The sequence below is a fragment of the Carassius auratus genome, chromosome 38 (assembly GCF_003368295.1).
Source record: "Carassius auratus strain Wakin chromosome 38, ASM336829v1, whole genome shotgun sequence".
NCBI classification, from domain to species: Eukaryota; Metazoa; Chordata; class Actinopteri; order Cypriniformes; family Cyprinidae; genus Carassius; species Carassius auratus.
The window spans coordinates 510,819-529,577 of NC_039280.1; the positions used below are offsets into that span (position 1 = coordinate 510,819).

Genomic DNA, 18,759 nt, shown 5'->3' on the forward strand with positions numbered 1-18,759 from the left:
TTTTTCATTTAAACTTAATAAATATTAATATAAAATATAAATATTTCATATTATATATATATATATTAAAACATTTGTAGTTGCATATATATTTTGATAAATATTACTAAAGTATATTATTAAAATACATTACTATAAAAACATAAAACGTTTAATTGAAACTACATCTCCCATGGTGCAATTCTGCTTCAGCGGCAACTTCAGGCTGTGTCAGGCTCCGCCCACTTCACCGCGCCTGCGCTCTGTGGAGTTCATGGCGTATTTAATCGCGAGCAGCAGGGATGAGTGAGTTTCCTGTCAAACCCAGACGAGGCAGATCAGCTGAAGGCTCTCTGGCGCGTCTGAAAATTCTGTTCTAAATCCATATAACGGGATATTACAGTAATAAAGAGGATAAGGTACCGTTTTTATCGCGTTTTAAGGGAGCTGTGAATCGAAGTGGAGTTAAATTGTCGTCTTTGGCTAACTGGCTAATGCTAGCTAGCTGGCTGTCATTAGAAAAACAAAAAATTTAAAGCGGAAGCGTGACGTACTGGATTACGAAAGCGGAAGTGCACATTTTTGGTCTGAAAGGTGGGTGGGGATAATTTAACTTTATTTTACTTTTTATTTGTCTTGTTTTTTTCTTAATATGATTTTATAATTAAATATACATTTATAAAAATAATAGTAATAACGAACAATAATAATAATAGATGTTATTGTATTTTATCACTGTTGTTATAAGTGTACATTTACAATAATAGTAATATTATTATAATAATATTTTACAGAACATAACGATCATTATTATTGCTACCATTTAGTTCTTATTATAATAATTGTACATTTTAATAAGACTTGTTGTTACTTTTTTACTAATACGTTGATAATAGCAATAATAACAATGTTATTACTATTACAATTATTCATGCACATTTTATAAAAAGACTGTTGTAATTATTCGTTTTTTTTATTGTCAAATGTACTTTTGTGAATATTAAATGTAGCTATATTAAGCTTATTTTACAAATAATTAGTACATTTACATCATAAAAGGAAATTTAATTATGATAATCATCTTTTTATGCCAAGCATTAAAAAGTAAAGAGATGCCATTGTATGTTTGCTGATAATATAACAAGGCTTTTTCTTCAAACCTCATGGTCAAGGCTGAAAGCTGTCACTAGGAGCTGTTGTTGTATCATGTATGATTCGGTTATGTTTTCAGCACTAGCTTGAGGAAAATCCCATCTGAAAACCATAAATATGGAGATGCTGATCTTGTGAATGCAGTGTTTATTAGTTTAAAACAGTGTTTAGGAAAAACTTATAGACCAGAGAAGTCCTAGCATCCTCTCCTTCCAACCTAGATTTTTCTTTCTGTCAAATGTCTTACGATTTGGAAATTTTTCCACATAATTCTGAATTTCTGAGTATATCTCTTGCAATTCTGAGCATGCATTTCTGTTTGTTTCAGTCAGCTGCATTGACACATCGGTTTTCTTTCTCACGTGACTAGCTTTAAATATGCAACTTATCAAATGCATAAAAGTGGACATTAACCACTGCATAATAGATGGTTACAATCATGGCATAACACATTTGGTCGACGTACGTGTGTTTTGTTCACATTGGGTCTCACACACGTTCGGACATACTCGTGCACGAAACCTACAAATCATGATTCACTGAAACATTCATACAACATTAAAATTTCATCAAAATGTATTCTAAATATGAGAAAAAATATATAGGAACAGCTGAATGCACACATACACAAAAAAAAAAAAGTCACACTCTATTCTATATGTGACCCTGGAGCACAAAAGCAGTCTTAAGTCTCTGGGATATATTTGTAGAAAAAGCCAAAAATACATTGTATGGGTCAGATTTATAGATTTTTCTTTTATGCCAAAAATCATTAGGATATTAAGTAAAGATCATGTTTCATGAAAGAGTAAGAAAAGCTACATTAGACTATGTACCCATATAGACAGCTATTGAAAAAAAGCTCTAAACAGGGTCTGTAATATAAAAGGTGTTTTATTGTGCATGAACTGATTTTGGGGACTGCACATGTCTCATTGCACAAAGATCCAGCAAGAGTGCATCTGTAGAATTTAAAATCAACAACAAAATAAATACAATTACTTTTTGTTGCATAAACATTACCAAAGATTTCCAGATTTTAAATGACAACATGACTGAATAGCAAGTACAAATTGCTTTGAAAACGTTCCATAAAACTGTAAACCTCACATTTCAGCCTTTAAATAAAGAAAGGGGTTAAGTTAAAATGATAATTATTAAATAATTTACATGTAGCCTATTGTATCTGCTCCATAAATAATTATATATACCTTATCCGAATAGTTTGGATGTGTAGAAGCCACATACATTTTTTTTTTCATCAAAAAATTAACATTTACAGCAGGGCATGCGAATTTGGTCCGTTTTTTTGGCCAGACAGAAACTGCACAGGCTGAATGTAATGGTAACTCTCTGTAAATCCTCTCTCTGACAGCAGGTGGCGCCTTTGGAACAGTAGAATGAGAGCGTTTTCCTTAGGCTTACTTTATTAAGTATTACATGCAGTGAAGATTAAAACAATTCCATTGAATCTTTTCTAAGGATAGCCAGAACCTTCATAGGTACATTTATATAATTAATCAATTAATGTATTCAAATGTATAATTCTCTTAGCACTCCTTACAAAACAAAGTTTTCTGTCATGTTTTGAAATCCAAATCGAAACTAACGTTTGACATATCATCAAACTGGTAATCATTCCATCTCTATTTCAGATTTACTAACATTAGGACAAGATTAAGAACAAATTAATGCATGTGTTGCGAATTAGGAAGATCATTTTCACGGGAAGTTATAAAAATAAATCTACGCAATTATTAGTGAATGAGACCCCTTGTGTTAACAGCTTGGTGCTCCTAATTTTAGCATCCTCTCAGCTTTGACAGCAAACATCCTGTTGTTGTTGTGTTCTTCCCATTAATGCAGAATCTAGATAGGGCTGCACAATTAATCAAATTTCTAATCGTGATTACAATTATGGATGCCACAATCGTTCAAAGCAGCAGTTAATTTTTCAAAGTCCACTTATGTTATTCTGTGAGCTTAAAATATGTTTTTTTCTTTCTACATGTTATCTTAAGAGTTTTTCCATTGTTTTTGTATAACATTATAATACCATTCAGATTTTTTAACTTTTTTATAATTTAAAGAAGAAACCAATCCGATGTATAGTTGATTTAAGACTATAGAAAAGCACTAAAGGTTTTTTCAGTTAAGAGTCTTTTCAGCTTGTTTATTTTCATATAAAAATAAGGCATGCAGTTGCACCAAACAATATTTTGAACATCATCCAATGTAAATTATTATGTTTCGATTATTAATTACGATTATCACAATGTCATAATTGTGCAACCCTGTGTCTAGTTAACATTTACTTCATAATGATATGAAAACATGTACTGTATACGTACAGTTTCATTGTCAATGTTTTAAATCCACATCCAAGGTTTCCCGCTCTGTGTATCATGTAGTGACACGTGTCAAAACAAACAGCGCGAAGTTTCAGTGATTTGTTCTAGCGTTGTATAATAACAGTCGAGATTATGAGCCGCTCAAGCAATGGACACAACATGGAAAAACTATCGGTATGGATATTTGCCGATAGATGCCAATAAACTGGGAAAACGAATCAATTGCAAAATCCAAGCTTTAAAAACTGAGAAGAAAAGTCAGAATAACAAGATATACACACACAATCCTGATGTTTTTTCTTGCGAATCTAAACTGCGTTTCTGAGTATTAAGTCAGAATTGTACACTTTAAGTGTTGCAATTAGTGGCGGACCGATATATCGGCCGATATTTGGCTTTTTTTCAAATATCGGCATTGTTCGATAAGTTTTTCTGCTTGGCCGATGTGTTCGAGGTGGGACTTTTATTTTGACGCACACAGTGCTCACAGTCTCTCTTGTTCATCATCGTCTCTAACAGTTCTGTCTAATACAGATAGATGTCATAATCAGAACAGTTAAACAAAAGGAATTAATGTATACAGAAAGTATTATAACGATTGCTTTTATGTTAGGTCTATTAGTAATGGAGAGGCAAACATTATAATACTTTCTCGTTTGCTGTCAGCATTAAGCAAATATGCATTTATATAATTTAAACAAATCTTTGAATGACTAAAGAACATTTAATTTCACAAACCTTGCAAACTCAGTCGAATCCAGCTGTGAGATCATGTGAAGTGTGTGTCAAGCATGATCACGTGTTCTCTGTGTGAGAGTCGGTCCATGTGAATTGAACGCTTTAAACTTTAAACTCGTGATTTCAAATTATGCTGCACTTTATGCATTCGCCAAAAAGATATATTCATGTCATTTTCACTGTGTGCTGTATGTAAAATGAGTGTTACCCTGGCCTTATGTAAAAAATATGATTCCCAGTGCACACGAACTTCCCAGAATACCCAGAGTTCCCTGTTAATTACATTTTTTACTTTATTATATTTTTATTAAATATTTGTTTAAAATATCTTCTCATGTAAAGTATGCTTATTTTTAAAAAACATTTTTATCCATTGTCAAATTATCACAAATTTCTTAAATATTAATAATAATAAAAAAAATCACATCGCTTTATATCGGCTATCGGCCCAGTTTTCCAAGATATCGGCATCGACTGTCAAATACGCATATCGGTCAACCACTAGTCATGTGTTAAAAAAAAAAAACAGTACACAGTTTCAGTATATTGGCCACTCAAGCAACAGAAACACAGAAAAACTATACATGCCGTTAAACTGGGAAAACTAATCAATTGCGAAATCCAAGTTTGAAAATCTGAGGAGAAAGTCAGAATTACAAGAACTAGACACACAATTCTGAGTTTCTTGCTTTCTTCATCTTCTTGCATTTCTTGTTTCTGAGTTTTAAATCAGAATTGCTAGAAAAAGTCAGAATTGTACACTTTTTAAGTGTTGCAATTACCTTTTTTAATTACACTTAAACACCTAGCGGAAACAAGCTTCCATAGAAAACCCCTCTCATGGTTGTCGTTTCCTGTTTGGATCGGTTTTGGGCTTTAACAGGCTTAGAAGAGACGAGCGCGTCTGTTTGAGTGATGGGATGCGACTGTAAGATCATGTCGCTGTTGTATCCATGAAATCGTTTAGGAGTCGAGTGCTGCACTTCTATGACAGCGACATGCCATGATAAATTGTTCCCATTGATGCGCTCTCCTATCGTTTTGTGTCACAGATATATCTCATTGAAAGTTACATTTCCTCTCAAATTAAGAATCGCATTACTGGAGCTGATGTTTTTGAGTTTGTAAATATTAAATGACTTACATTGTTCATTGTGTTTGTACAGTGATTAAATAGGCACAACAATTACACACCCGAAGGTTTAAACCGCAACCGTTCATCTGGTCACCGTGTAGGATTATTCATTCAAAACAATGAGTCATTAATAAAGCGGTAAACCACTTAATATACTAGTTATTTTTAACCAAGGTTATTACTTTTATACAATGGCAGCAACAGAACACACCAGTATTCAAATAATAGTTACATTTGAGTCATAATCGGAATAAACTAATAATTTCAAGCATTTAAGACTTATATTTCTTAACTCTATATGTATATATTCAGATAATATTGTTATAATAATAAAGACATTTTTAATGTTACAATATGGTCTATATTCAAATTCACACAACTTTCTATTCATCTGACAATACTGAAAAATAAAATGCATCACCGTTTCCACAAAAATATTGTGCAGCACAACGGTTTTCAATATTGATAATAATCAGAAATGTTTCTTTAGCATCAAATCAGCAAATTATAATGATTTCTGATGATCATGTGACACTGAAGACTGGAGTTACCATGCTGAAAATTCAGCTGTGCTTCATGGAAATAAATTACATTTTATAATATATTCACATAAAAACACAGCTGTTTTAAATTGTAAAAATATTTCCGAATTTTTACTAATTTTTTGATCAAATAAATGCAGCCGTGGTGAGCAGAGGAGCATAGGAATGTCTATACATTTCTTTCAAAAGTAAATTAAATTGAGGTTCACTAAAATAGGTAAAAAAAAAAAATGAAATGCTGTTGGGAAAACCCCGAAGCTTCCCAAAAATGCATGCATAATGTTAGCAGGTTACTAGGAAGTAAAGCAAATCAAATACAAGAGAAGATCCTGAGCGGTCACCTTCCCTGGAGGCTGTGGTTAACTCTCACGCTCTTCTTCTCTCTCAGCAGGTTTCTTTGTAGAAACGGAGGGATGGATGGAGACGAAAGAGCAACTTCTGAAAGGATTCTTCTGGAACCGTACAAGTACTTGTTACAGCTGCCAGGTAAGAGAGCATCTGTAGGGCATTACGCATTTATTTTTGGCTGCACGTAGAGTACAGTGATGAAGGAATAAATCACTCAAAATACATTCATTTACTCACCATGAGACTTTCTTCTGGGGAACACCAGGAAAAACTGACAAAATCTTCACTTTGGAATAGAAACAGACTGAATTTTTAAGTTGTTATTTGATAGTTTGACACAAAATGTAAACTATTTTGAATATGTGAAATGAAAAAAAGTAGAATTACCGGTAGAATATTATCATTGAGTATAGACCTACATTTCAATGGACTTCAGAAGAATTGTTTTATAGTGAATGCATCATCATCTTTTACAGTTTATTCGCATATATTAATATAGCCGTGGTAAACATGAATGGTCACTGTATGAAAAAATGTATTTAAAAAATCCTTTATGTGGGTCGAAGACGTCAAGATGTCCCCATAAGAAGAAATTGACATTAATAGAAAGCCCATTAAATATAAGTAAAGTGCCTACTTTTAAGGTTTCAAATAAGTTTTTGGAGAATAAAATGTCAGTTTGGTTTAAATAATGTTACATTGTCATTCAGTGTAACACTTTATGTAAAAATGTTTATTCATTATTGTACATATTAAAATATATAAAATAGAATAATACATTGTTTTTTAAATGAGTAAAAAAATAAAAAAATACCTACCATTGGGCAAAATCTAGGATAGTGTCAAACTTAAAAAATGTTAAAATACAGCTGATTAGTATTTGGGGTGAAAGTAATTAGTCTTTTAATGTGTCATAAATAGCTTGTTGTTGTTAATATGCCTGACAAGAGGGTTGCGTCGAATGGCATTTCAGTGGCTCTCTTCTGTAAATCGGGAAAATGTATGAGATTTATTTTTTGATCAGGAAAATAAAAACAAAATTGCAGTTAAATTAAACTGAAAACTTTTCAAATATTTTTGGAAAAACAACAACAATTTAACGCAGTATTACACTTATTGTTTATATGCTTACACCCTTTTTTTTGTCTTTGACCCATGACTAAAGAAGAAAGTCATGGGTTTGGAACAAGATGTATTTTTGCTTTAATGTTGCTGAATGTTTTTGATATTAATAGCTCTTGGTCTTGTCTGAAATGTAGGTTAAATGCTATTTTAAGAAAGGCTTTATGGTTAAAAGTGCTTTATGGAGATGAAATGGGATTTTCTAATGAAATGAGTTGAGTTCACTGTACTACGGTAACTTATTACACAATCATGCAGCAGTCCTAAATGAAACTAATAACGTTTGCTGAAACTTTATTTTGATCTGCTCTACGCTGGGTTCATTTAATTAATATCGATTGCTCTTAAATTGAATAGAACTTTTTACGCAAAGGGTTTCGGTCCACAATTTCAGCAAGAGTAAACACCAGTAGATGAAAAAAGAAAAGTAGTAAAGTGAAGATTCAAGGCTTTGGAGATATTTATCATTCTTTCGTTATTTACTCGCCCTCAAAACCTGTTGGGCTTGTTCTGAATGTTGAAAATTAATAGCATTAATGCCCATCGACTTTCAGCAGATGCAAAACATTATTCAAAATGTCATCTTTTTTAATTCCACAGAAGACAAATAATTCATTAGGGTGAAACAAATGTTAATTTGTGGATAAAACTTTACCTGTTTTGCTTGATTTATATTATTTTTCCCCATACTGTATATCTTTCCTACGATGAGACTTAAATGATTAATAACAAGTTACATGAACATTAATATTAATGATTGATGCTTAATTGTGTTACAAACATATACTTTAACTCCGCATTTAAAAAGCATAAATATTGTATTTCATAATCATTTGTTAATTATAAATAGTGTATTTATTTCTTACCATGTTTATTTGTAATTTACAAATTTTATTTTTATTTTTTACTTTTTATTTAATCAAATGTGTGATCTGGGTTTACCATAACATCATGAACCAATATAGTATTTTATAAAAATAAATATTAGAAATAATTTTAGAAATGTTTAAATATTTTTTAAATGCATTTTTGTAATTATTTGGTAATAATAATAAAAAAATGCATAAAAAAATGAAAGCTTTGTGTGATTATTTTTTTTTTTTTTCTAGTTTAACATATTTGGTATAATATTGTATTTTAGAAATATTAGTAAATCAGAAATATTATATAAATACATTTTATATATATATATATATATATATATATATATATATATATATATATATATATATATATATATATATTATATATATCTCAAATTATTTTGTTATGCATTTACATATTTCATCATTAAATAATAATAAATCGCCACGTTTTATGTGCAATTACAAAACATGATGCTAAATAAAATCGGTCTAAATTTCACTTTCCACGATGCATATTGTTGCGGTTTTTGTATTGTTACAGTGATTTCTGGAGCCAGAAGCTGCTTGACGTTTGATGTCAGCTAGCCGTTTTGTGGCAGAAACATCATCATAAATCTATAAGTCACAGTAATACAGGAAGTCTGCAGTCAGCACAATGCACAATAAATGACAATAAATCATGTGTGTCTTATTAGCTGCTCCTGCTGTAGCAGGAATTAGTGAAAGGACACATTAGGTTCTGCTGAGGTCATGATGTTAAGGACGATGTGCCATGGGTTGATTTGTTCCTCATGGCTTTTGTGTCCTTTTAGACATTGGAGTAGTGTAGTGTAGGATTATATTTCCAAGTCGCTTGTGTGATTGTTACCATGTCATTTTTCGCTAATATAGTCATCTTTTACTGTCCAGTGTCATTAAAATAGTTTTTGTTAACATTTTTTAGTTAAATTTTAACTTTTATATTTTGTGATTTCACTTTAATTTTAGTCATTGTTATTCTTTTATTTTATAATTTATATATATATATATATATATATATATATATATATATATATATATATATATATATATATATATAAAATGTTTCTTTCGTATTTTCAGTTAACGTTCATTTCAAGTAGCAAGTAGGTTTTATTTTTATATTTTCTGTTTTCATTTTAGTTCAAGTGTTTTGTTGTGTTTGTCATTTTTATAATTTCTTAAACTAATACATAAAAATTAATAAACTTTATAGAAATGTATTTTATTGCAATGTAGACTTCTATTTTTAATTGATGTTTTAGCAATTTAGAAATGTTTTGTTATAGGTATTTCAGTACTACTTTGAAAATGCACTTCATATTTTATTTTGGTAACTTTTTCTTTTCATAGTTTTAGATTGAGTTTTATTTAACTAGAATAGTCCTGTATGAATATTTTATTGTAAACTGCATGAAAACTTAGAATTATGCATAAGTCTCTCTATCTCTGTGTGTGTGTGTGTGTGTGTGTGTGTGTGTGTGTGTGTGTGTGTGTATGTAAAATCAGTAACATAATTTGGTTGCCACTGCTTCAATTTCCTACAGTCTTGCAGAATTAAATCTCCCTCTTTCCATCTCTACTCTCTTAAAATCAAGGTGCTTGAAAGGTTCTTCACAGCAATGCCATAGAAGAACCATTTTTGGTTCCACAAAGAAGAGAGAACCATCTCTTTCTGACCTTTTTATAATCTGAAGAACCTTCTTTCGCCACAAAGAAGCTTCCGATGTTTATGGAACCATTTAGACAGAACGGTTCTTCTATGGCATCATGAAGCACCTTTGTTTTTAAGAGTGCATGCTGCTCTATTAGCGAGAGTGTGTTGATTGTATCGACAGTAAAACCCACCGAGTCTGAAGGAGTTTTTCCTCTTATATTCAGTCTGAGAGGGCGAGGAGGAATGCTGCTGCTGCATCAGAACCCAGTCTGTTGTTTTCCCGTCGTTCTCTTGCAATTTTAATGATGTCTTTTGTGACAGTAAGCCCAAAACCAGAGACGCTCCTCTCGGCTAGTTTTTGCAGAGGTCAGGGAAGACATCACTGAGGAACTGAAACTCGACAGCGCCGGCGAAGAGTAACAGAGACGCACATGTGAAAAGATTGAGAAAGACTTCCAGGAGGTCATTTACTCGCATTTAAACTGGAAATCTCATTAAAACACGTCCAGGTCGTATTTCACCCCAGAATTAATTCAGTGAATCCTTATGTTTTACTTTTTCTCACTATTTAGTGATTCCCATTACTGTAAGGAAAGGGTTATAAATTATATATCTAAAAAATACAAATAATAATAACCGAAGTAATTTTATTTTTAATAATTTGTATTTATTAAATGTAGTAATTTATTAAATTACAATAAATATAATTTCTGAAAAATGTTATTTGTATAACCGAAGTACGTAATGTAACTGAAATGGTGACTATATCGTAGTAAAAAGTAAAACATTTTTTTTTTTTTTTGCAGGATTCTTAAGCTCAAATATAAGGCTCAAGATTAGGGCTTTCACTTTTAGTTTGAAAATTGATTGCACAATCGATCGGACCAACCAAAAAAAGTTTCGAAAATGAAAATAGGGAATCGATTTTAACCAAATATGTACTATTAATTTTAAAACAATTAAACAATTAAAACATGTAGATGTAACAAAACTCACAACCAAGCAGAAAAAGAAAATAAAGAATTCCGAAAGTGCAGTATGCCTTGCAAAACCTAGACGGAAAATACCAGCAATTTTACGCGCCTATAAGACCCAGTGACGTCGAAAGCGACCTCTTATGCTGCGTTCACACAAAACGCGAATAGAGCGTCTGGCACGAATAGGAAGGTCTCGCGGCGCGGTAGACGTGAATTCGCCTCATTCGCGCATCTAGTTACAGGAGATTCTGAGTTATGAAAAGGATTGTTGAAAGCTGACAGCGACCGGCTTTTGTGGTGGAAAATTGGCAGTAATACCCCCTCCTTGAATGTTGCACTCCTGTTGCTGTTTGTTATTCTGCCAGAAACTTCATGCCAATAAATAAGAAATATTGCTGACTTGTGCGTTTCCAGCGCTCTCTTTACTTTCGTCCGTTATTTGACGTTGAAAAAGGAAACGTCTTTTTTTTTGACATGGAAAATCTTTTTTTTACAATAGATTCAATGAACACTTATCTTAAAAATCGAAAATGATTTTTTTCACAAAACTGACAGCCCTACTTAAGATATTTTAAAAGACATGCACAAATAAAATTAATACCATACGAGCGGGGTAGGGCAATGTCTATAGTACAATATGAAACTGTAAAAAATTACTGTAAAGTTGAATTTACAGTTCAGATACAAGTCTACACAAAAACAAAGTTTTATAAATGATAAACTTGACAAATGCATTTTAATACTGATTCATGCAGTGGAAGAACGCACTCTAAATACACACACATAATGTATGCATGCTCTCTAAAGGTGTGTTTTGTTTACTTTTCCCAATATACTCTTAATGTCTATAAACTCGCACTTCGTTACAAACATCAATTATGATATTATCGCACACCATATATTGCACACACACACACCCTTATAATGCATTTTCTTCTTATCAATCCACCAATTCACATTTAAACTTCTGCATGTTTGCAGGATTAAAACATGGGTTGATTTTACATTGGTCTGAACAAAATAACTGTTTTATTTAAAATGCACATTCATTCTCTGCCAGCAGGTGGAGCATGTGATAGAAATATTACAGTTTTTTTTTAAGTTTAGTTGTCACATTCATCCGTATCGCAATTCTGCTCTTCCCGTCCCCAAATTAAGACTTCTTAAAATCATAATTAAGACTTACCAGTACAATAAGACTTTAAGGACTTAAATTTGATGCAACTAAATTTAAGACCTCACGGAAACTGTGAAAAATGTATTTAGTTTTAAACTTTTAAACTTTTAAAAATTTAAATAAAATTAAAAAAAAAATACTACAAATAAAATGAATTATAACAATTCAAAATAAATCAATTAATACAATTAATTACAAATGTAGTTTTTTGCAACCAAAGATTGTTACATTTTTAAATTGATACAATTTGTCAGGAAGAGAAAATCTGATACAGTGTTATCATAGAAAGTGTTTTCAAAGCTAAAAAGGCACAACAAGTGCTATTTTGAGGCTGATCACATTGTGTGACGTTTTCAGAAATGGGTAGTGAATTTTCTTTGATTATTGAGGGTGAATCTGAGCTGTTCTTGATGGCTTCAGTATTAGAGACCAAACGGAGTTGAAGTGAGGACACAGGAGGAGGAACTCGCTCCAGTTACAGGAAAACACTCATGAATGAGATGAAGTCAGATGAATGATGTCGTTCTGAAGACAGCTTAATCACAGCTCTGCAGGCTTCAGCGTTTAAAGCTGTGTTTTAAAAACCAAAAACACTGATTCATCTGCATTCTGCTTGATTCTGCTTTCATGCCGTTCATTTGTTTAATGTTTTTAGTTAACGATAATATAAACGTCTTAGATGAGATACTGCAGATTTTATTTTTATATTTTCTGTTTTCACTAAGTTCAGTTCGAGTACATTTGTTGTTGTTTTTTTTCAATTTTGCCTATATAGTTTTTTTGTATTATTTTAGTGCTCCAGACTAGCTCAAAGTATTTTTTGCATTTAGTATTTTATGTTAATGTTAATTTTAATTTCAAGTAAAGAAAATGTTTGTTTGTTTTACGTTCATAACCCTGTTTTAATACTCAATTTAGTTTTATATTTATTCAATTTTATAGTTTACATCAAAAGAAATCTATATTTAAGTTGTAGAATATTTAGTTGTAATTATTGGAGTTATTATCTGAATTAAAATAGCCGCAGCTCATTTCGAACTCATCTTCTCTCTGTTTTGTTTCTTAGGAAAACAAGTCCGAACGAAACTCTCGCAAGCGTTCAACCACTGGCTCAACGTCCCAGAGGACAAGCTTCAGGTAAGACTTTATCTGTGTTTATCAGGAAGGGTTTCAGGGTTTCTGCATGGACTGTAATGTTGAAATATATTGTAGAAGGAGAGGAACACTTTTCCTCAAATTTAATTATAATGCGAGTATGAAGCAGTTTGTGCTTATGTTCTGTACAGTTTACAATAGAAAGAAAATAATAAAAGGCAAGTGTGACTATTTATCTAACAATTCTGACTTTTCTCCCGTATTATTCTGATGTTAACTGAAAAAAAAACTTGGAATTAGATAAATTTGCAATTATCTTTATTTTTTTTTATTGTTAACAGTGAAATGTAAAGAAAAGTCAGATTTGTGAGATTCAGAATTGCAAGACAAAAGATTGCCTTTTTTTTTTTTTTACTTTATCTTATTTTTTATTTATTTATTGTATTTTATTAAATTTGTATATATTTTTTCCCTCTTTTAATTTTTTAAACATTATTTTCATTCATGTTTTATTTTTATTTATTTTATTTTATTAAAAATATATTTTTATTACTCTGTATTCTTTTTTCAGTTTTATTTTTATTTATTGTATTTTATTAAAATAATAATTTAAAAATATATTTTTACATTTTAATATTAAATTATTTTTTAATTATTTATTAATTTATTTATTGTATTTTATTTAAATATTTAATATATTTTTACATTTTAATTTATCATTATAAAATATTTGATTATTAATAAATAATTGTATTATTATTATTATTATTATTATTATTATTATTATTATTATTATTATTATTATTATTATTATTATTATTATTTTGCCTCCTCAGATCTGTGCAGGTTATTGAAGGTTTAGTTTAGATTGTGTGTCTGTTCCTCGTGGTATTCTCTCGTGAAAGTCAGCTGAAGTTTGTCAGATTTGTTCGTTGATTTTAATTTCAGTCAACTTGTGCTTGCCGATAGAAATAAAGCAGCAGATCTGTTTCACTTTCAGTTCTGCTGAGGAACTCGTGACTTTGTGAAAAACCTGTTACTGGCTGCTTTCTGAAAGTCTTTCACAACCCACCGTCTCAGTCACTCATGAAGAGAACAGATGTCCTCACACTACACTGGCTTTTGTCTTTAATCAACCACTAGTCTGCATGCTCCTGATGTTTCATGTGAATAATGTTAGTTAGGATTATCAGATCGTCTTCTGAATCGCTGCTGTTCCTTCAAACGTTTGTGTAAATGGACTCTTCTGGTGTTGGTTTTTGTGTTGTCACAACCCTAACATCAGTGATTTCTAGTTATTTCATCAGATTGCACGCCTGCTTTTAAATGTGCGTCAGCTGAAAGAGTTGCTTTGTGTGATGCATAGTGATTTAGTTACATCATCAGTCCACTTTTGGAAGGGTTTGCATTTATTTATTTATTAATACAGTTATGGTTAGTTCAGGAAGGCGGATTGCTCTCCGGTGACTGTGCTTTTGCAGCTTAACACTCCCATGCAAACCTTGTGCAAACTGGTCATTTCCTGTTTTGTCTGGGTGTTTTTCTGCGCTGGCATTGCAGAGACTGTAAATGATCAATGCTAATAGACTTTAGCTCTAAAACCTCACATGGTGGGTCACTTTCAGCATCGGGCTCTTCAGATTGAGTCGAGGCGTTCCTGACGGGATCGTGTTACAGCAGAGAGAAATAATGCACAAAAGAGAAGCTTGTGAAGGAATGAGTGCATTCATGTCACGTCGTTGTGTGTTTTGCATAATTAAAGAAAACTAGCCAAAATATCCAAGTTCGCACAATAAATTATTACCTTTTTTTATTTATTTTTTTATTTTTTTATTCCTGGTGTTTTTTTTTTAAATTACATCAGGATTAGTGTTTTTATATATGTGTGTGTGTGTGTGTGTGTGTAAATGTAGCTTTACGGTTTAATTTATAAAATGATTTATTCAAGTAATTTATTGTTTTGAAGGTGTGACATGAAAAAAGGTTTTTTTTTTTCTTTTTTGTTGATTTTCCTATATTTGATTTTTATAATTTTTGTATATTATATAATAACAATAATTTATTTTTCTTCATCATCATCTAACCTTATATTTGTGTATTTATTATTATTATTATATTATTATTAATAATAATAATAATAATAATAGTAATAATACTGGTGGGAACAAATTAAATATCAATAATTCTATAAATAATTTATTATTATTATTTTTATTATTACTACTACTATTTTACTATTTTTACTATTTTACTATTTGTATTTTTATTAACTGTATTATAATTAATGAATTTATTATTGTAATTGTATTAATAATTATATTATATATATATATATATATATATATATATATATATATATATATATATATATATATATAGGTTTAATTTTATATTTTATATTGATAATTAATATTAATACAATACTGTGCAAAAATAACTAATACTGTATATAATCCTTTACATGATGATTTTGTTGTTGTGGAAAGCTCCAGTGGTTGCTTGGAGTCTTCAGAAATCATACAGTGTGTTATCTTCGTTTGGGGAACAGACTGAAATTAAGTCTCTATTGATCCTTAATCTTTTCTCAAACCTCATCCGTGTTTGTGTGCATTTAAAAACAGTGCTTTAATTCTTGCACCTGTTTGTGGCAGGACGCAGTTGAACATTAGTGCATATGCTCATTAGAATATTGTTTTAGCATTGCATTTTTACGTGCCAGATGAAGTATTAAAGTGTTAAACTGGACACTACCTGACCGAGTTTATATGCAATGCAGCAGGAATCACATTAACACAGAAGGACACTTCACAATGATTATTAGATGTTTGCAGTGGATCATTCCTAGTGTTGGAGCGGAGGACTTTTAATCAATGAAAAAAATCATTTGAGAGCCGCTGAAGAGGTTTTAAGTGTTTTTTGTTGCATCAGTTTCTGGTTTGTATTCAAGCTCCAATTTACTGCTCATTTAAATAATTAAAAGATGTATTTTCTTGGAAATCACTAATAAATGGTTAAATAGTCTTTATTTAATATTTTCCTGATGTTTGTTATGACGAGCAACGGTGTCAGCACTCTGCTTTTTATATATATATATATATATGGCTTTTATTGTCTATTTCAGAGCTTTAGAAGATAATAAATGTATTATCAGTACTTCAGTTTTAAATTCTACAAAGCTGTATCATTAGCTTCAGATTCATTTGTTTAAATGTAGCGCACACGTCTTATGGACTACTTAGGGTGTGCTTTTTGACATCTTTGTTGTTTAAATCCCATCCACTTTTGTTGTATTAAAGTTTTTTTTTTTTTTTTGTGTGTGCTGAATAATTAATAAGAATACAGCTGAAACCAGAAAATGGCAGAAAAAAAAGTGTAATTATTAAAGTGCAAAGTCAGTGATTTATTTAAATAAATATGCAGGTTTTTTTTCTTTTTTTTTTTTTTTTTGTAACAAGCTGCTATTTGGAAAATGAAGAAATTCGTACAAATGTTAGAATTAGTAATTATAAAAATTTGTGATTTTACAGTATTACAATTTAAGTTGCAGTACTTTTAGCCGTTATAATAATAATTATTATTATTATTATTATTATTATTATTATTATTATTACAGTAGTAAAAATATAAATCATTTTTTTAATTTTACTTCCCAGAAGCAAATCACACCAAACCTAGAGTTCTTTATAAAAAAAAAATTAAAAAGAGGGAAAACATTAAATCGCAATTGCAATTCTAAATTTTTATTATAGCTGTTTATTAAACTTTTAAAACTCATTTAGAAATTAAGAAATTAAAGCATAAAAATTGCAATTTTACAGTTATACTGTAAAATAACTTAACAGTACATTTATACTGACATTAATAAAAATAATTTAAGCTACTATTGTAATGTAACACATTGTATAATATGGTGTATTGTTATTAAATGCTAATAATAATCATTTAAAAATAAGTTTGCCATATTAGCACAGCAAATTTGCTATTAAATTTATGGGTTTTTTTTTTTTCGCTTTTTTTCTCTAACTCATTGTCAATAACGAAACCTGTGTGTCTGGAACGAAACTGGTGTAACAGTTTAGGTGTTTCTTGTATAACGAAAGGAGCATCAGCAGAAGAGTATTCTCAGGTGTATAATAAGCGGATGATTCTGGTCATGTTTTAGTCTCGGTGTCCTGTAATATCTGCACGCAGGACTGTTTGTGGATTCAGTTCAAGGGATTCTCCATGAATCTGTGTCTGTAACACTCTCTCTGAACCCGACTGCACATGCGCCGAATCACTTCTCAGCGCTCACTGAACAGATTCAAGTCTAAAAATATGACGAGCGTGTCTGATATCAGCTCAGGATTCTCAAGTGCACTGAATAGTGTCCGGGTTTCCTCCCAGACAGTGATTTAGTTTCTCGTCTGTTCAGAGAGGCAGAAATCCGGTTTCCCGAGTTTGTTCAGAAAGGTTTATCTGAGTTCACTGCACTTCAGTCCGAGGTCAGAATAACCAAATAAAAATGTGAATCTCACAAAAAACATGTCCAGGTTGTTGTTAGTTTTTAATGTGTGTGTGTGTGTGTGTGTGTGTGTGTGTGTGTGTGTGTCTTAAAAAAAAGACATCATTTGCATTAAATAATGACTTGCCTATAATCTAATTTCTAGTCAAATTAAATTATGCATTTTATATTTAAATATATTCACAATCATAGCTTAATAAATTTCCTTTGAAATCATCTTCAAAATGCATTTATTTACATTGCTTACAATCAGAATAAATTTGGTAATTGTGAATTGTTACATTTATTCCATTAAAACATATGAACGTATCTTAATATCATAACTTAAATAATGGTTAGCTGTGGAACAAGTGAATATTTAATTAGTTAAAACTTAAATGCATTAGATTTACTTATTTTGTTAATGTTTGTATTTGTTTAAATGTTGATTTAAATAAAATGTATGAACTGGTTTAACAATTTGATTAGATTTAAATCTTATTTTTAGAATGCACTTATTACAGTTGTGTATAGAATCACCATAAATCATAAAAAAAGTAATAATAATAATAATAATAATAATAATAATTGATTCAGTTAGGGAAAAAAAAAAAAAAAAAAAAAAGTATAACCATGACCAAAATATTCCTAGCTGTAAAAGCAATTTTTTTTTAATAGTTGAACTATTTGCATCTGTTTGAATCTATTTAAATAATTAAATACATTGAATGTGATGCATATTTTTATTTATTTTTTATAATCTTTGCTTCCCCACTACAAAGAATCTCGTTATTAATCAGTAATGTGTGTTTAATTCAGTACACTTCTCTAAATATTCCTCTGGAACACAGTCCAGACTGATGAAGATTGTTTTGCAGGCAGCTGTAAGCGAGAATCAGAGCTGATGATGTCATCGCAGGGTGACGTAATGTTTCTAGAAGGCAGACAGATACAGAAGTGATCTCGGTCTCACTGGGTGTTAAATGCTCTGTAAGAGCAAGCAGCATCAGAATCGGTGTGTGCTCTCACAGATGTCACACTGATATATACACGAGGACTCTTTCTTTCACATTCATCCTGTTTGAAGCGGATGCCAGCGCTGACGCCCCCTGCTGGTCG

The 18,759-nt window shown here is 30.7% G+C and overlaps 1 long non-coding RNA gene across 2 annotated transcripts; it reads left to right on the forward strand.

The window, feature by feature from the left end:
- Positions 1 to 243: 243 nt before the first annotated feature.
- LOC113056589 (uncharacterized) lies at positions 244 to 13,427 on the forward strand. 2 transcript variants are annotated; one of them, XR_003277723.1, is made up of 3 exons: positions 244 to 573; positions 6,286 to 6,383; positions 13,129 to 13,427. It is a non-coding gene; the product is annotated as an uncharacterized LOC113056589 (long non-coding RNA). The 2 variants fall into 2 exon arrangements; XR_003277724.1 differs by having other exon boundaries at positions 6,289 to 6,383; positions 13,129 to 13,425.
- Positions 13,428 to 18,759: the final 5,332 nt, after the last annotated feature.